Source organism: Phyllobates terribilis, unplaced genomic scaffold (genome assembly GCF_046119375.1).
Source record: "Phyllobates terribilis strain yellow unplaced genomic scaffold, ASM4611937v1 Scaffold_5__5_contigs__length_657084704, whole genome shotgun sequence".
NCBI classification, from domain to species: Eukaryota; Metazoa; Chordata; class Amphibia; order Anura; family Dendrobatidae; genus Phyllobates; species Phyllobates terribilis.
The window spans coordinates 43,072,974-43,094,763 of record NW_027362765.1 but is presented as its reverse complement, the minus strand read 5'-3'; the positions used below and the strand labels follow the sequence as shown (position 1 = coordinate 43,094,763).

General features: G+C 45.2%; 1 pseudogene; it reads right to left on the bottom strand.

Annotated features, from left to right (window-relative positions):
- LOC141270618 (uncharacterized) overlaps positions 1-21,790 on the bottom strand; it is a 76,931-nt pseudogene that overhangs the window by 3,787 nt on the left and 51,354 nt on the right.

Sequence of the window (21,790 nt, the reverse complement as noted above, 5' to 3'; positions counted from 1 at the left end):
TCAATGGTCGTCTGAGAAATGTTCTGCCGCACAGAATTCACATGGGCAAGAAAATCCTCAAGATCTGCTGCTGGCAGCTCCCTTTGCAATTGCCAACCAATGATGTCTCAGATGTGCTCAATGGGAGAGAATTCCAGAGGACATTGTAGCACTTCTAGGCCACACAGGAAGCTCACAGTGCCACACGAAATATGCAGCCTGGGGTTGCTGTGTCTGTTGAAAAACAGCTCCTGTGATACTTTGGAGGACTGGCCATACCACTGCAATGCCGAGCTATTAGTGTACCTGAGATGAATATTGGAGGGGTCCGGATACCGTACATTATGCCCCCCACACAGTAATCATGGGAGTAGGACCAGTGTGATGTTCCCCCATTAAGGCTTCTTCATTGCATGGCCCCTGTAGTCTCCAGACCAATCTCTGTCTATCGTTTCATTCAAGACAAAAACTGGACTCATCGCTGAAGAGGACAGACCTTCATTCCAGCCACCAATGCCATCTTGTTCTGGACCTTGATAATCCGGTGGATTAGTGGTTTATAAAAATTCAGAACTTTGTAAAAAATAAAATAAGTGGTTGTATCGTTAAGCTGATAGGTTAATTAAGACTATGCTGGGGATACCAAATATGCTTACTTTTTAAATTCCTTTATTTTTAAGAATTGGTGTGTGATTTGGAGTGGGTTTTTATACTCTTAAAGGGAATCTGTCACCCCCTGGGACTTATCTGACCTCTGATATGGGCATACAGGTGATAGAAATGTGAATCTATACTTACCTGTATATCCTATTAGAGGTCTGATTGCTTTGAAAATGCTGTTTATAAAGGGATATGACCTTTGACATACATATACATCAAAGGTCGTGAAGGGGGTTAAACTCATTTTTGTCGACTTTTTTCCTCTGAGTAAGCTGGAGTCTCTCCTAATTGATCCCTCTAGCTGGCACTACGGGACGTATAATATGTACCCTCCATTGATGGCCTCTTAATGCGGTCCCTATAACAAACTTCATTTGTGCAATCCTTTATTCCAAATACTCCAACGGTCATATATTTTTTGTTACATTTGGTTATTTTGGTAGACACCACTATTAGCGCTTTCTGGTGCTCTTTACATTCATTATTTATATTTTTCCAGAAAATTAATTATTCCTCCCATAATATTATTGCAATTACACATTTTGTTATACACATGTATATTTCCTTTGTGTGTATTTGAACAACACAGAAAAAAAATGGCAAATTGGACATAATTCCACTTAAAACCCCAAAAATGGGCTGGAGAAAATTGTTGGAACCCTCAACTGAATATTTGGTTGCACGCCCTTTGGAATAAATTTTTATGCCCTTAAATCAGAAAGTTATGTCACACAAAATAGTTAATTAATAACATTTCCCACATGTCTACTTACATGAGCACAATTTTTGAAACATAATTTTTTGGCTAGGAAGTTATAGGGGTTAAAATTTGACCAGCGATTTCTAGTTTTTCCAACAAAATCTACAAAACCACCATTTTTTTTAGGGACCACATCACATTTGAAGTGCCTTTGAGGGGTCTATATGACGACAGGAAAAAACCCAAAAGTGACACCATTCTAAAAACTGCACCCGGCAAGGTGCTCAAAACCACATTCAATACGTTTATTAACCCTGCAGGTGCTTCACGGGAGTTAATGGAATGTGTAAGGAAAAAATAAACATTTTACTTTTTTTCACAAAAAAAATGTTACTTTAGACCCATTTTTTTACTTTCACAAGGGTAACAGGAGAAAAAAATTGTTGTGCAATTTTTCCTGAGCACGCCGATACCCCATATATTGGAGAAAATCACTGTTTTGGCGCATGGCAGGGCTCAGAAGGGAAGGAGCGCCATTTGACTTTTTGAATCTAAAATTTGCTGGAATAATTAGCGGATGCCATGTCACGTTTGGAGAGCACCTGATGTGACTAACCACTGGAAACCCCCCACAAGTGACTCCATTCTGAAAACTAGACCCCTCACGGAACTTATATAGATGTGTGTGGTGAGCACCTTGAACCTCCTTGTGCTTCACAGAAGTTTATAACGTTGAGCCGTGAAAATTAAAAAAAATATATATATATATCATTTCTCACCCAAAAATGTTTCTTTTATCCCCAAATTTTGCATATTCATAAGAGTAACAGGAAAAATTGCACCATACAATTTGTTGTGCAATTTCTCCTGAGTAGGCGATTCCCAATATGTGGAGAAAAACTACTGTTTGGGCGCACACAAGTTGACGTTTTTATTGGTAACATTTTCGGGCACATGACATTTTTTTTATCGCTTTCTATTCCGATTCTTGGGAGGCAGAATAAACAAAAACCAACAATTCAGGAATTGTTTTTTTTTATGTTGTTCCGCGTGTGGTAAAATTGTTAAGGCAGCTTTATTCTTTGGGTCAGTATGATTACAGCAATACCACATTTATATAATTTTTTTGTTTTAGCGCTTTTATACAAAAAATAATTATTTTTGCATCGCTTTATTTTGATAGCTATAACTTATTTTTCCATTGATGGAGCTGTGTGGCAGATTGTTTTTTGTGGGACAAGATGGCGTTTTCACCGGTAACATTTTTATTTACATTCGTCTTTTTGATCACATATTATCCACTTTTTGTTTGGCGTTATGATGATAAAGCATCCTTTTTTGCCTTGTTTTAATTTTTTTTTACAGTGTTAACTAAAGGTTAATTAGTGGGACAGTTTTATAGGTCGGGTTGCTCCAGACGTGGCGATACCAAATATGTGTACTTTTTTTGTTTGTTTTTTCATAAAAATATTTACTTTTGGGTACAATATATTTTTCTTTTTTTTTAATTTGAATATTTTTACAACTTTTTTTTTCCGATTTGTCCCACTATGGGACTTTCACTTTTTGCAGGCTGATCGCTTGTGTAGCATAGGAATGCATGGGCATTCCTATGCTATACTAACTGTCAGCGCTGCACTAACAGACAAGCTTGTTATATCATGCACTATGCATGATCTAGGAAGTTTGTTAGCTCTGGTGACCCGGATGTCATCATGACGACATCAAGTCACCTTAGCAACGATCGCCTCCCCTCGATGATGTCTTGGGGGCGCCGATCCAAGGGTAGAGGTGGCTTCCTCCCTCTGCTTGCTCTATAAATGCTGCGATTGATTTCAACTGACTGTCTGGTGTCAACTGTCAAAATCAGCTGACACCCAGAGACGATCATGCACGCGCAGCCTCTGTGAGCGCAAAATTGACTGATGGTATCCATACATCCAAGGTCGTGAAGGGGATAATAACTCTCCGTAGGTGTTGAATGGGATTTAGATCTGGATTCGTTGCTGGCCACTTAATTTCTGGGTGCCTCTTGAAGTATGCTTGAGGTCATTCTCCTGCTGGAAGACCCATAACGTAGGACGCAAACTCAGCTTTCTGACACCAGGCACTACATTGCGACCAAAAACCTTTGGTAATCTTCAGATTTCATGAGGTCTTGCACCCAGTCAAGGCACCAGGTGCCAGAGGCAGCAAAACAACCCCAAAGCATCTTTGAACCTACACCATATTTGACTGCAGATACTGTGTTCTTTTCTTTGTAGGCCTCATTCTGTTTTCAGTAAACAGTAGAATGATGTGCTTTACCAAAAAGCTCTATCTTGGTCTCATCTGTTCAACAGACGCTTTCCCAGAAGGATTTTGGCTTAATCACAACTACCATATAACCTTTTTAAGTGTCTGTGTCAGCAGTGAGGTCCTCCTGGGTTTCCTGCCATATCATTTAATTTCATTTAAATGTTGACGGATAGTTGGCGCTGACAACGATACACCCTGAGCCTGCAGGACAGCTTGAATTTCTTTGGAACTTCATGGGGGCTGCTTATACACCATCCGCACTATCCTGTGTTACAACATTTCATCAATTTTTCTCTGCTGTCCATGTCCAGGGAGATTAGCTACAGTGCCATGGTTGTAAACTTCTTGATTATATTGCGCACCATAGACAAAGGAACATCAAAATCTCTGGAAATAAACTTGGAACCATTAGATTGTTGATATTGTTCAACAATAGTGATTCTCAAGTCCTCAGACAGTTCTCTTCTTCTCTTTTTGATCTCCATGCTAAGTGTGGTACACACAGGTACACAGTACAAAGATTGAATCAACTTCTCCCCTTTTTATCTGGTTTCAGGAGTGATTTTCACAATGCCCACACCTGTGTTACTTGTCACAGGTGAGTTTGAACAAGCATCACATGCTTGAAGCAAAGTGGTTTACCCACAATTTTGGAAAGGTGCCAACTAGTGATGCGCGAACTTGCTTGGATAAGGGGTTACACGAGCACGGTCAGGTGCTAACCGAAGTTCTTCGGCATGCTCGGAAAATAGGTTTGAGTTACCAGGGCTGCATGTCTCGCAGCTATTAGACAGTTGCAACGCATGCAGGGATTGCCTGTTTGCTATTCGGCGACTCAAATCTATTTTTCGAGCACGCCGAATAGCGTGCTAGGATAGTCCCTATATTTTTGGTGTTTTGTGTGAAATTATGTTCAATTTGCCTTTTTTCTCAGTTTTTGTTTTGCTCCAATACACACAAAAAAAATAAACGTGTATAAAAAAACGTGTAATTGCAATAATTTTCTGGGAGAAATACTTCATTTTCTGGAACAATTTAAAGGATGCCAACGCTTTTGGCCATGACTGTATACCTCACTGTACTTATTTATTTCACCTAGGGATCCATTAGTGACTATACTGCTATATTGATATGCATTTGATTTTATTTTTTCAATCTTGAAGGATCTAATAGTTCTTATTATTGTATATACCGTATTTATTTTTAGGACTATAAGATACACCGGACCGTAAGACGCACCCCAAATTTTGGGGTGGAAAATGGGAAAAAACATTTTTTTTTATAAGATGGGGGTTCGTCTTATAGTCCGAATAGGTCTCTTACCTGGGGGGCGGTGGAGCGTGGGTCACAGGAGGCAGGGTCACAGGAGGCTGCCGGCAGAAGTGTAGCAATGCAGAGGGCCCTGGGTGGGAGAATGCAGTGCCCCAACAGCAGGAAGTTGCGGCAGTGTTACAGTGGCACAAGCATGGTCCCTCAGGAACCCAGCAGCGGCAGGAGCGGTGAGATGCTGTGGGCCCGGTGTCGGCAGTGAAGCAGAGTGCAGTGACTTCCATCTTCCAGAAGCCGTGATCTACAGAAAATGGCCACCCGAGCTGGCGCATGCACAGTATGGGATCTCGGCGGCCATTTCCCTGATGCCCATGGCTTCTGGTAGATGGCCGCCGGAGGCAGCGAATAAGCAGTTGAGATCTCGGCTAGGTCGAGATCCCAGTCTGTGCATGCGGCAGCCATGGAAAGGTCTGCCTGACTGCCGATTCTGGGCCCACAACATCGCACAGCTTCCGCAGCCATTGGCTTGCAGACAGAGGGACCCTGCTTCCTTGCGATCCCGCTCTACCACCACCTCAACTCCTCGGTAAGCCTGTATTCGGACCATAAGACACCCCCCCATTTTCCTCTCAAATGTGGGGAAAGCGTGCGTCTTATGGTCCAAAACATATGGTATTTATTATTGTCACATATCATATTTATGTATATTGATCCATATATGTCTATGGGGAGACTATGGTTTTAATTGGTTTTTAATCTTGGAACTATATGGTGTTTGATCAAGACTAATTGCTTTTGTATTCTTAGGTGTGCACCTTTTTCTGTATTTCTTTTTTCTCTTGATAGTAATGAAAGGATTAACAAGCTCTCACGAGGAGAAGAATGGGAAAGAATCCTAAGAAAGGAGACCAAATACGTACGAGATCTTGAGGCTTCAAAAGACGGATCTCATGTAAATCTGTCAACATCTTAAATACTGTATATTCTACTTTTTTAATTTTGTATGTCCTCTTTGTATTGTTAAGGTCTATTTTCTAATGATGTATTAAGTGATTATTCCTGTACCATGTAATCACCAGTGTTTAATACTCTGATAACTGGTATTGTTCTCTAGGCTATGAATAAGGGCTGTTAACAAGCATGAAACGCATCAGAGGGGATGTGTCACGCACAGTGTAAGAAAGACAAAGTGCAACACGAAGGGATTAGGGGAAGGGAGCCCAGAAACTAAGGACAGAGGGGGTGGAGACCTTCTAGGCTGATCTCATATCACCCTGTCCTTCCCTACCGTCCCTATATTGGTTGCTCACCAATCGCCGAGCAGGAACCTAAAACTCTGTCTCTCCCTAGAGCTAGGGTCTGTCTAGGGAACGGGGGGGGGTGAGCGCTAGTCAGTCCCCACTAACACTAAAGACAGCAAGGGGAGCCAAACACGGGGGAAGTAGCTTAGCTTGAGTCGACTTCAGTGAGATTGTACACACATCCACCTAGCACCAGAGAGGAAGTAAGAACTGCACTTGCTCCAAGCCATCACAAGGGGTCATGTGAATATCACCGACGCCTCCCTATTGCAAAGTGAAGGTATTTATACACTCAGGTCAGGGTGTTTACTAGCAAGAGGAAGGTAGCCGCTGGGTCCTAGAGTGAGACAGATCTAAGAAGGTGTCTGTAATGCCAAACGAAGAGATCTCCAGGAACCAACTGCAGGGCGACTGTCTGTTACATCTGACACACCCATGACAGGATGTGGCCATAAGTGTATGTGTTTTTCGTTAGAGCATCTTGAGGTCACAGATTCCCATCGTATGAGGAGGTTACTTACCTCTTCTGAGCTGCCACCGCACCAAGTCTATGGTGGGCTAATGCACAGTTCATGTCCTATATACATTGATGCCAAGTCCAAGGCCCTCAAAGGTTTATTTCTCATGAGATATAATTATTATTAATAATCCTCTTCCACTGATGGCCAGGTGCCCTCATGCTTCCTATTTCGGACAAACTTATGACCGATTTAGCCAATCACTATCTGCAGTGGAGACTAATCCATTCCTGCTGTGGATGGAGTTAGACTCCATAACCGAACAGTCAGAGCAGATTGTTCAGAGATCGGCTCTATATTTTTCTTTCTGGAAAAACTGTACTATTTAAAATTTTGGCCTGTGAAATGTTGTAGCTAAAATGAGTTAATAGAAAAAGATGTTAAAGAGCGTGTTCTTTTGTTTAACCCCTTTACAACCCAAGGTGGTTTGCACGTTAATGACCAGGCCAATTTTTACAATTCTGACCACTGTCACTTTATGAGGTAATTACTCTGGAATGCTTCAACAGATCCCCCTGATTCTGAGATTGTTTTTTCGTGACATATTGTACTTCATGATTGTGGTAAAATTTCTTCGATATCACTTGCGTTTATTTGTGAAAAAAAAGGAAATTTGGCGAAAATTTAGAAAATTTTGCAATTTTCAAAATTTGAATTTTTATGCCCTTAAATCTGAGAGATATGTCACACAAAATAGTTAATAAATAACATTTCCCACATGTCTACTTTACATTAGCACAATTTTGGAACCAATTTTTTTTTTATTGGGGAGCTATAAGGGTTAAAAGTTGACCAGCGATTTCTCATTTTTCCAACAAAATTTACAAAACCATTTTTTTAGGGACCATATCATATTTAAAGTCACTTTCAGGGGTCTTTATGACAGAAAATACCCAAAAGTGACACCATTCTAAAAACTGAACCCCTCAAGGTGCTCAAAACCACATTCAAGAACTTTATTAACCCTTCAGGTGCTTCACAGGAATTTTTGGAATGTGGAAGAAAAAAATTAACATTTAACTTTTTTCACAAAAATGTTATTTTAGACCCAATTGTTTTTATTTTCGCAGGAGTAACAGGAAAAAATGGACCCCAAAATTTGTTGTGCAATTTCTCCTGAGTAAGCAGATACCCCATATGTGGGGGAAAACCACTGTTTGGGCGCACGGCAGGGTTCGGAAGGGAAGGAGCGCCATTTGACTTTTTGATTGTAAAATTTGCTTGAATAATTAGCGGACGCCATGTTGCATTTGGGGAGCCCCTGATGTGCCTAAACAGTGGAAACCCCCCACAAGTGACACCATTTTGGAAACTAGATCCCTCAGGGAACTTATCTAGATGTGTGGTGAGCACCTTGAACCCCCAGGTGCTTCACAGAAGTTTATAACATTGAGCCGTAAAAATAAAATTTTCACATTTTTCCCACAAAAATGTTTTTCAGCCCCCACTTTTGCATTTTCATAAGGGTAACAGAAGAAATTGCACCATGCAGTTTGTTGTGCAATTTGTCCTGTTTGGGCGCATGGCAGGGTTCGGAAGGGAAGGAGCGCCATTTGACTTTTTGATTGTAAAATTTGCTTGAATAATTAGCGGATGTGCCCCTGATGTGCCTAAACAGTGGAACCCCCCCCCACAAGTGACACCATTTTGGAAACTAGACTCCTCAGGGAACTTATCTAGATATGTGGTGAGCACCTTGAACCCCCAAGTCCTTTACAGAAGTTTATAACATGGAGCCGTGAAAATAAAAAAATCTAACTTTTTCCACAAAAATGATGTTTTAGCCCCAATTTTTTTATTTTCACAAGGGTAAGAGGAGAAAATGGACCCCAAAAACGTTTGTGCAATTTCTCCTGAGTACGCCAATACCTCATATGTGGGGAAAATACAGTGTTTGGGCACACGGCAGAGTTAAGAAGGGAAGGAGCACTGTGTGACTTTTTGAACGCAAAATCGGCTGGAATCGAGAGCGGACGCCATGTCGCGTTTGAAGAGCCCCTGATGTGCCTAAATAGTTGAAACCCCCCACAAGTGACCCCATTTTGGAAACTACACCCCTCAAGGATTTTATCAAGGGGTATAGTGAACATTTTGAACCCAGAGGTAAGACACAGAATTTGATGACATTAGGTCATCATATTGAATAAGTTGTCATTAGTCTTGAGCGCAAGTGCTCGCTACTTGAGTTTGCATCGGGTACTCAGGTATGCACCATGTATCACGGGTGCTCAAGTGAAATGCTCGAGTCCCCGCCCGCATGTTTCACGGTTATTAGACACCCCAAAAAAAACATGCGGGGATCGCTCGTGCATGGCAGGCAATCCCCGCGAGGTTTTTTTGGCCGCGAAGCATATGGGGCGGAGACTCGAGCACCCGCGATACTCAATGCACACCCGAGCACCCGATGCAAACTCAAGTAGCGAGCACTTGCGTTCAACACTAGTTGCCATGCCATATCGCCATCTTTTTTTTTTTTTTTACTTTTGAAAAAAAAAAAAAACAACCCTAACCCCAACCCTAACCCTACCCTGACCCCAACCCTAACATTAGTACAACCCTAACCCCAACCCCAGCCGTAGCGTTTATTTTTTACGCCGTTCCTCGTGCGGTATAAGTGATGAGATGACTTTATTCTTCGGGTCGATGCGACTACAGAGATACCAGAATCATATCGGGTTTTTATGACTGACAGCTGTCACACACTAAAAGACACATATTTTGTAAAATCTAGTTTTTGCATCGCCATATTTTGAGAGCTATAATATTTCCATATTTTGGCCTACAGAGTCATGTGATGGCTTGTTTTTTGTGGGATGAGTTGACGTTTTTATTGGTGCCATTTTTAGGCATGTGACATCTTTTGATTGCTTTCTATTCCGGCTTTTGGGAGGCAGAATAAACAAAAACCAACAATTCAGGAATTGTTTTTTTTTTTATTTTTTTATTCTGCTCCGTGTGTGGTAAAATTGATAAGGTAGCTTTATTCTTCGGGTCAGTACATTTACAGCGGTACCACATTTATATAGTATTTCTATGTTTTGGCGCTTTTACACAATAAAAGCTATTTTATAGAAAAAAATATTTTTTTGCATCACTTTATTCTGAGAGCTATAACTTTTTGATTTTTCGGATGATGGAGCTGTGTGGCGGCTTGTTTTTTTGCGGGACGAGATGACGTTTTCAGCGGTACCATTTTTATTTATATTCGTCTTTTTGATCGCGTGTTATTCCATTTTTTGTTTGGCGGTATGATGATAAAGCATTGTTTTTTGCTTCGTTTTTTATTTTATTTTTTTACCGTGTTCACTGAAGGGGTTAACTAGTGGGACAGTTTTATAGGTCAGGTCGTTACGGACGCGGCGATACCAAATATGTGTACTTTTATTGTTTGGTGTTTTTTTTTTCATAATATTTATTGATGGGTACATTGTATTTTTATTTTTGGTGGATTTTTTTTTTATTTTTAATATTTTTACAATTTTTTTTACTTTTTTTTTCACTTTTTTACTTTATCCCACTCTGGGACTTTCACTTTTTTTATTCTGATCGCCTGCATAGCATAGGGATGGAGCACCATCCCTGTGCCATGCAGGCAGTCTGCGCTGCACAGTGAGAAGATTGTTTGGTCATGCCCTGCGCATGACCAAAAAAATCTTCCTGCTGTCTGGTGACCCGGATGTTGTCATGACGACATCATGTCGTCATGGCAACACCAGGGAATCCGCGGCAGACAGCGCTGGAGGCCGGAAGAGGAGGTGAGTATTGTGATCACCTCCCCTTAGCCACCGCAATGCTGCGATCGACTTCGATCGCAGCATTGCGGGGGTTAATGTGCCGGGAGCGGTGCGGGACCGCTCCCTGCACATAGTACCGGGTGTCAGCTGTGACAATCAGCTGACACCTGGCGGCAATCGCGCCCGCACAGCCTGTGTGCGCGCGCGATCGCGATGACGTACTAATACGGGTCAGGCTGTTAAGTCCCAGGACACAGACGCGTATTAGTACGTCATGGGCTTTAAAGGGGTTAAGCACTAAATCCTTCAGTCAGTAAAAATGCACATAAAGTTCTAAGTAAACAAGCCCTGAAAATGCAACATATAATTCTACAGGAAGGATATCTGTGATTTTTCCGCATTTAATGGTTACTACTCACCTGTACTGTTATCTGTGGGAATCTCCTCTTTACACCAATCATCACCCCTCACATATGTCTCTGTAGTATTAATATGGGTCAGATCTTTACCCTGAAACAAATATTGTAAAAGTCACAGACAGATGGAGAAGTCACATCTATGATCAGATCTAATCCTGCCATCTCCACCATTCTCATTATATAAGTATAAAACATATAATACTGGTGGATAAAGCAAGACTGAACAGAAGACCTTCACAACCGTCTACACATCATAGAGGAGATCTCATGACACCTTCTCTCCATCTACCTGATGATCCTGAGGAGCATTGGGATTTTCTTGTTTACAGTTCTGTGGAAGAAGAGGACGGGGACATCTCTCTGGTGTTCTCTCTGGTGTTGTCCTCTTACTGGATACAACTGGTGGAAACACATAAAGGAACTGAATTTTTTCTTTACATACAGATAATTATAGGCCGTGTGTATTTAGTCCTGTCTATTACCTGGTGATGTGAGGGGCTGGGGAACCTCCATCATGATGTCCTTGTACAGATCTTTGTGTCCTTCTAAATACTCCCACTCCTCCATGGAGAAATAGACGGTGACATCCTGACATCTTATTGGAACCTGACACATACAATGATACCGTCATTAACGTTACTGATGTAATGATACCCTTCATAGCGTTACTGTGTAATCAGGGCTGTGGTGTTGGTAAGCCAAACCTCCGACTCCCTCATACATGGCTCATGTTTAAATGATAAATTTACTGTAGCACAGATTCATCTCAGCTGAAAGTCTAGACCCTTAGATCAGGAATAGGACAGACAAACTGACTTGAACTACTGTACCCAATTTATTATACATTTTAGGAGTCCGAGTCGGTCCATTTTATACAGGCACCGATTCCAACTCCGACTTCACCAAAATGGACTCCGACTCCACAGCTCTGTGTATAATGTCCCAGCATTATCACCTCTCCAGTCAGCAGCTCAATCATCTTGTAGGTGAGTTCTAGGATCTTCTGGTCATTGGCGTCCTCATGTATCAGAAAGTGAGGTGGAGGCCCCGTGATTGGGCTCAGGGGTCTTCCCCATCCCTCAGACACAGGGGCCTGACAGCGCTCACTAGAGGTCTTCTTCACTACTGTGTAATCCTGGTTATGGAGAGACACATTAATAAATTTCCCTACAGACATTTCCAGAGTCCTCACCTCTCCAGTTCTGTCCATCTGTTAATCCCATAGATAAGAATGATGTAATGTGACGTCATCAGAATCTCTCACCTCTCCAGTAAGCCGGAAGAGGATCTCTAGGGTGAGGTGTAATATCCTCTCTGCCATCTCCTCCCTGTCTCTTTCCATCCTTGATCGGTCCATCAGGAAAATTCTCTTATATAAAGATCTCCACTGCAAAAATCCAATATCGTAGGGATCTGAATGGGAAGATGACGATGTAACATCATAAAGACTCTATTCAATATGTTATGACGAAATCTTTTCCACGTCACATCTTCATGGTGGCAGCATGTAGGGCACATGATCTCCATAAACCATCATGTAACAGAACAGTTACATCACAGACAAACTGACATCCAACATCGTCATTGCAGAGATGTAAACAGAGACTGAAGGAAACAATGGGCGCCTGAGTGATGGAGTGGAAATACGTCATAAAGATGGAGCGCGGCCTGAACTCGATGTGTTTTGTGTCCTTTCCCCAGAATCTGCCATTTACACGGATAATGGTGCAGATTATCAATACAGAAGACGTTCTGGTCATAGGGACTCTGAAAATACAAAGTGCAATGACACTGGGAGGGTCCCGGGGAGCGGCCGTGAGGGGGATTTACAGGAATCATTCATTATAACAGCTGCAATTATAAATGTCGCCTGAAGAAACCGCGACAGAGACAAGTCCGGTGTATAGAACCGCAGAGAGGCTTCCACAGGAGACTTGGTGCTTCTCTCTATTCATCGCCTACGGGACGGAGGAGAACCGAGCGCGGCTCTAACTGCTGACAATGACGATCAGAGAATCGCTGACGATTTCTACCCTCAACGTGACAGGTTCCCTTATATGAACCCCAGAATGACAAATACAAACGTTATAGGGCCTGCGCCCAGTAATGGGGGATCTCCACATACCTCCACCTGCAGAGCTGCCACCACATATATGGCTGCTCTGTGCGCACAGGACCTGTGATGAGGTCACAGGAGGGGAGGAGTCAGGGGTCACATGATCAGGGGCCTCAGTGGATGCAGGACTCTGCTGTGCTGGTTGTCATGGTTCTGAGTCTGGGCAGCGCACATAGGTGATGCCAGCAATGCCAGCTTCAGGCCACACATACTATGATTCATAATGCTCAGATAAATATAAGTGTGGTACAATGGCAAAGATTTCACTTACTTCTTACATTACGTCTATTTATTTATTTTACTCAGTTATACAGTGCCATTAATTCCACAGCGTTTTACAGACATTATGGGCACTGTCCTCATTGGGGCTCACAATCCAGATCAGGGGTCTCAAACTCGGCTGGGTATATGGGCCGCACTTAGGGGGCCGCATTCTTTGCAGGTCAAAGTGACATTTTTAGTGATAGCATTTTTTTTGTACACACCGCATGAACATTTTTGCTGTGTTTATTTTTTATAGCTTGGGTCGTTACGGATGTGGTGATAATAAACATGCACTTTTCGTGTTTAGTTCATATATAAAACAGCATTTTTAGTGGCAAAATATTTTTCATGCTTTATTTTAATTTTTTGTTTTTAATTTTTACAATTTAGTTTCCTCCAATTGGCCACATACAGTAATATTGTTTTAGAATTAGCACCATATAGTAATTCTGGCAAACATCTAGTAATGTGCCCCATCCTGGTGGTCCCCATCTTGCAGTAATGTGCCCCATCCTGGTGGTCTCCATCTTGTAGTAATGTGCCCCATCCTGGTCCTCATCTTGTAGTAATGTGCCCCATCCTGGTAGTCCCCATCTTGCAGTAATGTGCCCCATCCTGGTCCTCATCTTGGAATAATGTGCCCCATCCTGGTGGTCGCCACCTTGTAGTAATGTGCCCCATCCTGGTCCTCACCTTGTAGTAATGTGCCCCATCCTAGTGGTCCCCATCTTGTAGTAATGTGCCCCATCCTGGTGGTCCCCATCTTGTAGTAATGTGCCCCACCCTGGCGTTCCCCATCTTGCAGTAATGTGCCCCATCCTGGTGGTCCCCATCTTGAAGTAATGTGCCCCATCCTGGTGGTTCCCATCTTGCAGTAATGTGACCCATCCTGGTGGTCGCCACCTTGTAGTAATGTGCCCCATCCTGGTCCCCACCTTGTAGTATTGTGCCCCATCCTGGTCTCCAACATGTAGTAATGTGCCCCATCCTAGTGGTCCCCATCTTGTAGTAATGTGCCCCATCCTGGTCCTCATCTTGGAGTAATGTACCCCATCCTGGTGGTCCCCATCTTGCAGTAATGTGCCCCATCCTGGCAGTCCCCATCTTGCAGTAATGTGCCCCATCCTGGTGGTCCCCATCTTGAAGTAATGTGCCCCATCCTGGTGGTCCCCATCTTGCAGTAATGTGACCCATTCTGGTGGTCACCACCTTGTAGTAATGTGCCACATCCTGGTCCCCACCTTGTAGTAATGTGCCCCATCCTAGTGGTCCCCATCTTATAGTAATGTGCCCCATCCTGGTGGTCCCCATCTTGTAGTAATGTGCCCCATCCTGGTCCTCATCTTGGAGTAATGTGCCCCATCACCCATCCTGGTGGTCCCCATCTTGCAGTAATGTGCCCCATCCCGGTGGTCCCCATCTTGCAGTAATGTGCCCCATCCTGGTGGTCCCCATCTTGCAGTATTGTGCCCCATCCTTATTCCCACCTTGTAGTAATGTGCCCCATCCTAGTGGGGTAGTAATGTGCCCCATCCTGGTCCCCATCTTGTAGTAATGTGCCCCATCCTGGTGGTCCCCATCTTGTAGTAATATGCCCCATCCTGGTGGTCCCTATCTTGTAGTAATATGCTCCATGTTGGTGGTCCCTATATTGTAGTAATGTGCCCCATCCTGGTGGTCCCCATCTTGTAGTAATGTGCCCCATCCTGGTGGTCCCCATCTTGTAATAATGTGCCCCATCCTGGTGGTCCTCATCTTGTAGTAATATGCCCCATCCTGGTGCTCCCCATCTTGTAGTAATGTGCCCCATCCTGGAGGTCCCCATCTTGTTGTAATGTGCCCCATCCTGGTGGTCCCCATCTTGTAGTAATATGCCCCATCCTGGTGGTCCCCATCTTGTATTAATGTGCCCCATCCTGGTCCTCGTCTTGGAGTAATGTCCCCCATTCGGTAGTAATGTCCCATCCTGGTGGTCCCCATCTTGTAGAATTGTCCCCTGTGCTGTTCTTCACACACATAAAAAAGAAAAAAAAAAGATTCCTCTCACCTGTCCTCCGTTTCCTCGGTTTCCTTTGTGCACATGTGGCCCGCAGGCACAGACCCCTTGACGATCCCGACCTGGTCCAGGAGGAGCCGCCGACAGGAGCGCTGCATTGCCGCGCAGAGACCGGCTCTCTGCACAGCATTTCCAATGCCAGCTACCGGCCAATCAGAGGCCAGCAGCTGACACCTGCGCAGCTGACACCTGCGCAGTGACGTCATACGCTGCTGCGCTAGGATGTAGATATTAGCTGCTGGCTTCTGATTGGCCAGTTGCTGGCATTGGAAATGCTGTGCAGAGAGCCAGTCTCTGCGCGGCAATGCAGTGCTGTTATCGGCGGCTCCTCCTGGACCAGGTCAGGATCGTCAAGGGGTTTGTGCCTGCGGGCCGCATAAAGCAGCCTCAGGGGCCACATGCGGCCTGCGGGCCGCGTGTTTGAGACCTCTGATCAAGATTCCTTATCAGTATGTCCTTGGTGTAACGGGTCTGGGAGGCGGAACCTCTGAGCTACTATACAAGGGGGCGGTCCTTGTAAGGGAGCGGGTGGCGACCAGGGAAGACGGGCAGGCAGTCACAGCAGGTGACCGGGACAGTCTCTGAGTGAACGGGCTGGAGGTCACGGCAAGTGACCGGGGCAGTCTCTGGATGAACGGGCAGGAGGTCACGGCAAGTGACCGGGGCAGTCTCTGGGTAAAGGGTAGGTACGACCTGTGATGGCAGAGCCTCCAGGAAGGCTAGCAGGCAGATGGTAGATGTGAGCTCCCAGGTGAGCAAGCGAGAGTCTCTGGAATGGCAGGTTGTCACAGCACGTGACGGCGGAGCCTCCAGGTAGGCTAGCAGGCAGGTAACAGGTGTGCGCTCCCAGGTGAGCGGGCAGGAGTCTCTGGAATGGCAGGTTGTCACAGCACGTGACGGCGGAGCCTCCAGGTAGGCTAGCAGGCAGGTAGCAGATGTGCGCTCCCAGGAGAGCGGGCAAGCTGGTCCATAGACAGACTGACAGGAGTTGGAGGGCAGACCGTCGGACCTCAGGCTAGCAGGCAGGTAGCAGAGGTGCGCTCCCAGGTGAGCAGGCAAGCTGGTCCTTAGACAGACTGACAGGAATCGGTAGGCAGACCGTCGGACCTCAGGCTAGCAGGCAGGGATCAGACAGCAAACTGGCAGGAATCTGGCAGGTAACTGGCAACGGGACCTGAGGGCTGAAGCAGAGTAGTGAACAGTGCAACAACATTGCTCGGGCACCTCCATTTTGGAGGAGGTGCCTTATATATGGTGAAGTCCTCCGGCCATTGGCCGGGGACTCCTTAGGACGGCGCGCGCGGCCCCTTTAAGAGGGAGGGAGCGCGCGCGCGCCCTAAGCACAGTGGCCGGGAAGGAGCGCGCGCTGCCAGCAGAGCGGGAGGAGGACGCCGGGCTCGGAGCAGAGGGGTGAGGGGAACAGCATCCCTGCCTAGCAGAGGGCAGGGACGCCGGCGCTACACTTGGAGTGTGTGAGGAAACTGGAGAACCTGGAGGAAACTCACGCAAACACAGAGAGAACATAGAAACTCCTTGCAGCTGTTGTCCGTGATGGGATTTGAACCCAGGACCCCAGTGCTGCAAGGCTAACCACTGAGCTACTGTGCTATCCATTACATGAGTGATATTTATTGTAAATTCTCCAAGAGCTCAGAAACCGATGAATCCTCGCAGCGCACAGTGCAGACCCGACAGTATAGTCCTACATACAGTATTATGAGCACCACATAGTCCTTCATACAGTATTATGGGCACCATATAGTCTTCCATACAGTATTATGAGCACCACTTAGTCCTCCATTCAGTATTATGGGCGCCACATTGTCCTCCATACAGTATTATGGGCACCACATAGTCCTCTATACAGTATTATGAGCACCACATAGTCCTCCATACAGTATTATGGGCACCACATAGTCCTCCATACAGTATTTTGGGCACTACATAGTCCTCCTTACAGTATTATGAGCACCACATAGTCCTCCATAAAGTATTATGGGCACCACATAGTCCTCCATAAAGTATTATTGGCACCACATAGTCTTCCATACGGTATTATAGGCACCACATAGTCCTCCATACAGTATTTTGGGCACTACATAGTCCTCCATACAGTATTATGAGCATCACATAGTCCTCCATACAGTATTATGAGCACCACATAGTCCTCCATACAGTATTATGGGCACCACATAGTCCTCCATACGGTATTATGAGCACCACATAGTCCTCCATACAGTATTATGAGCACCACATAGTCCTCCATACAGTATTATGGGCACCACATAGTCCTCCATACAGTATTTTGGGCACTACATAATCCTTCATACAGTATTATGAGCACCACATAGTCCCTCATACAGTATTATGAGCACCACATAGTCCTCTATACAGTATTATGAGCACCACATAGTCCTCCATACAGTATTATGGGCACCACATAGTCCTCCATACAGTATTATGAGCACCACATTGTCCTCCATACAGTATTATGAGCACCACATAGTCCTCCATACAGTATTATGAGCACCACATAGTCCTCCATACAGTATTATGAGCACCACATAGTCCTCCATACAGTATTATGGGCACCAAATAGTGATCCATACAGTTTTATGGGCACCACATAGTGATCCATACAGTGTTATGAGCCCAGATAGTCCTCCATACAGAATGGGCCCCATATAATGCTCCATACAGAATAATGGAACCCGTATAATTCTTTGTACAGAATAATGAGCCCCATATAGCGCTCCATACAGAATAATGGGCCTCATATAATTCTCCATACAAAATAATTGTAAATAAAAGAAAAGTAGTCAGCTCACCTGTTCGGGGCGTGAAGCAATCTATGCCACGCACGGATCCAGCCACAGCAACTAGGAGAGGATCCAAAACAATTCAAATGATCCAGTGAAGGCATGTAGATAAAAATAAAACTTAGCTTTTATTAGCCATATAAAATATTTCTCCACGTGGTGTTACAGGCAAAGTGCAGCTGTGCAAAGATAAAGACATATGCATTTCGACAACGAGTCTTAATCATGGCCTTACTTGCATAGTGACAAGAAGGCAAATAAATAGTGAACATTTAAAAAGGGGGCGTGGCTAGCCCCATAGCTCACATCCTGCTAGCAGCCTACAAACTGAAAGAGAATAAATGGATTAGAAAAGAAAAAAATATATATATAAAAATAAATAAATTAAAAAAAAACATGAAAAAACAGACGCCCAGACTACAACAGGAAATGATGATCCAACAAAAATATTTTATCAAAATATCTGGATTTTATTATGCAAATACAATTACGAAATTTAGTGGATAAACATACATAGGAACCACAAAGTGTATTAAAATGACGCGCATAGTGGAAGCAGTCTCTCCATAGTCCTGTCCTGTCGCAGTCTCTCTATAATATACCTGTCAATAGAGAAGCCACCCTTCAGTCACTGCCACCTGCGTGCCAGCCCCGACCCGCATTTCGGCAAACGAGCCTTTGTCAATTGGTACACCCCTTGACAAAGGCTCGTTTGCCCTTGACAGCACCTGTCATGGTTATGACACCTGGTGGGGTCACACTTTACCATACTTTAATCAGTCACCCTCAGGAGTCCTAATGATTCTTCACAGGACTATGGAGAGACTGCTTCCACTATGCGCTTCATTTTAATACACTTTGTGGTTCCTATGTATGTTTATCCACTAAATTTCGTAATTGTATTTGCATAATAAAATCCAGATATTTTGATAAAATATTTTTGCTGGATCATCATTTCTTGAGCCTGGTGGCTCTCCCCGATTACTGTGACATCCCAGCACAGAGGGCGTGCTGTATTGACGTCATCGCACCCTTTGACCTGAGACGTCACAGAGTCAGAAGACGCAAAGACACCGGAGCTGTGGAGGAGCAGGGAGAGGTATGTATTGCAAGTGTCGGGGCCCTGAGCAAGCGGGGAGGCCCACTCGCGCAGTTTTGGGTGCTCTTTCAGAGTTGGTCTTAGGCAGGGTCGGACTAAAGCACCAGGACACCGTAGAATTCTCTGGTGGGTCCTCAGCGGGCCCCGGGGCAGGACGCACAGGGGGCCCGCTGTTTTCTGAGGATGCACATTGACTTGCAATATATTGAGGTGCAGAAAGTCTGCACCGCAATAGTTAACATAGCTGACCTTTCCGCAGGGGCAGACAAAGCCCCGATGCAGCTGCACCCGGGTCCGGAGGTTCAAGAGGGACCTTGCAGGTGGGCTAATAATGAGGGCAATCTGGCCTGTCTTTCGAAGCCCATGGCCAGATTGCCCTCATCCAGTAGCGTAGCTACAGGGGGGGCGGAGGGGTTTCCTCGCCCCGGGCCCAGTAACATGAAGGGGCCCACCCCGAGCCACGGCTGCTTCTGTCATGAGGCAGGAGGCAGCAGCACTCAGGGAGCGCGCAGCACAATGCCTGCTCCCCTATCTGATGGAGACACTGCACGCTGCATAGCACAGGGGCAGAGCCTCGGTCAGTGCAGTGTGCGGCTGGAGCTGACCTGAGGAGAAGTTTCTGACCAGTTCGGCTGTGAGTGCTGCAGATAGCTCCGCTCCCTGTGCACTCTCGTTCACACATGCTGGACCTCCCCTGGGTTGTAGTGCCCACCGTACATTTACCTCAAACACTGTCTGGCCCTGACTGACCTCACCTTATGCTCCTTGCTCGCCTGCAGCACTTGGATCAGAAGTGGCCAGTGCCATCTATTAACCATCTGCCTGCAAACTTCACCTGAGGGAGGGCAGAATTTATTAGACTATTTAAATTCAGGTATGTAATGGTCACTGTGGAGTGAATGTGAGCCGATGGGGGTGGGGACTGAAGGGGAGGTGGAGGGAGGACAGGGCTGGGGGCCTTATTATTATACACTGCTCAAAAAAATTAAGGGAACACTCAAATAACACATCCTAGATCTGAATGAATGAAATATTCTCATTGAATACTTTGGTCTGTACAAAGTTGAATGTGCTGACAACAAAATCACACAAAAATCATCAATGGAAATCAAATTTATTAATTAATGGAGGCCTGGATTTGGAATCACCCCCAAAATTAAAGTGGAAAAACACACTACAGGCTGATCCAACTTTGATGTAATGTCCTTAAAACAAGTCAAAATGAGGCTGAGTATTGTGTGTGGCCTCCACGTGCCTGTATGACCTCCCTACAACGCCTGGGCACGCTCCTGATGAGGTTGCGGATGGTCTCCTGTGGGATCTCCTCCCAGTCCTGGACTAAAGCATCCGCCAACTCCTGGACAGTCTGTGGTGCAACGTGACGTTGGTGGATGGAGCGAGACATGATGTCCCAGATGTGCTCAATCGGATTCAGGTCTGGGGAACGTGCGGGCCGGTCCATAGCTTCAATGCCTTCATCTTGCAGGAACTGCTGACACTCCAGCCACATGAGGCCTGGCATTATCCTGCATTAGGAGGAACCCAGGACCAACCGCACCAGCATATGGTCTCACAAGGGGTCTGAGGATCTCATCTTGGTACCTAATGGCAGTCAGGCTACCTCTGGCGAGCACATGAAGGGCTGTGCGGTGCTCCAAAGAAATGCCACCCCACACCATTACTGACCCACTGCCAAACCGGTCATGCTGAAGGATGTTGCAGGCAGCAGATCGCTCTCCTCGTCTGTCACATGTGCTCAGTGTGAACCTGCTTTCATCTGTGAAGAGCACAGGGTGCCAGTGGCAACTTTGCCAATCCTGGTGTATTGTGGCAAATGCCAAGCGTCCTGCACGGTGTTGGGCTGTGAGCACAACCCCCATCTGTGGACGTCGGGCCCTCATACCACCCTCATGGAGTCGGTTTCTAACTGTTTGTGCAGACACATGCACATTTGTGGCCTGCTGGAGGCCATTTTGCAGGGCTCTGGTAGTGCTCCTCCTGTTCCTCCTTGCACAAAGGCAGAGGTAGCGGTCCTGCTGCTGGGTTGTTGCCCGCCTACAGCTCCCTCCACGTCTCCTGGTGTACTGGCCTGTCCCCTGGTAGCGACGCCAGCCTCTGGACACTACACTGACAGACACAGCAAACCTTCTTGCCACAGCTCGCATTGTTGTGCCATCCTGGATGAGCTGCACTACCTGAGCAACCTCTGTGGGTTGTAGAGTCCATCTCATGCTACCACGAGTGTGAAAGCACAACCAACATTCAAAAGTGACCAAAACATCAGCCAGAAAGCATTGGTACTGAGATGTGGTCTGTGGTCCCCACCTGCAGAACCACTCCTTTATTGAGGGTGTCTTGATAATTGCCAATAATTTCCATGTATTCTCTATTCCATTGGCACAACAGCATGTGAAAATGATTGTCAATCAGTGTTGCTTCCTAAGTGGACAGTTTGATTTCACAGAAGTTTGATTCACTTGGAGTTATATTCTGTTGTTTAAGTGTTCCCTTTATTTTTTTGAGCAGTGTATATTATTATAGTGTTCTGAGATTATATG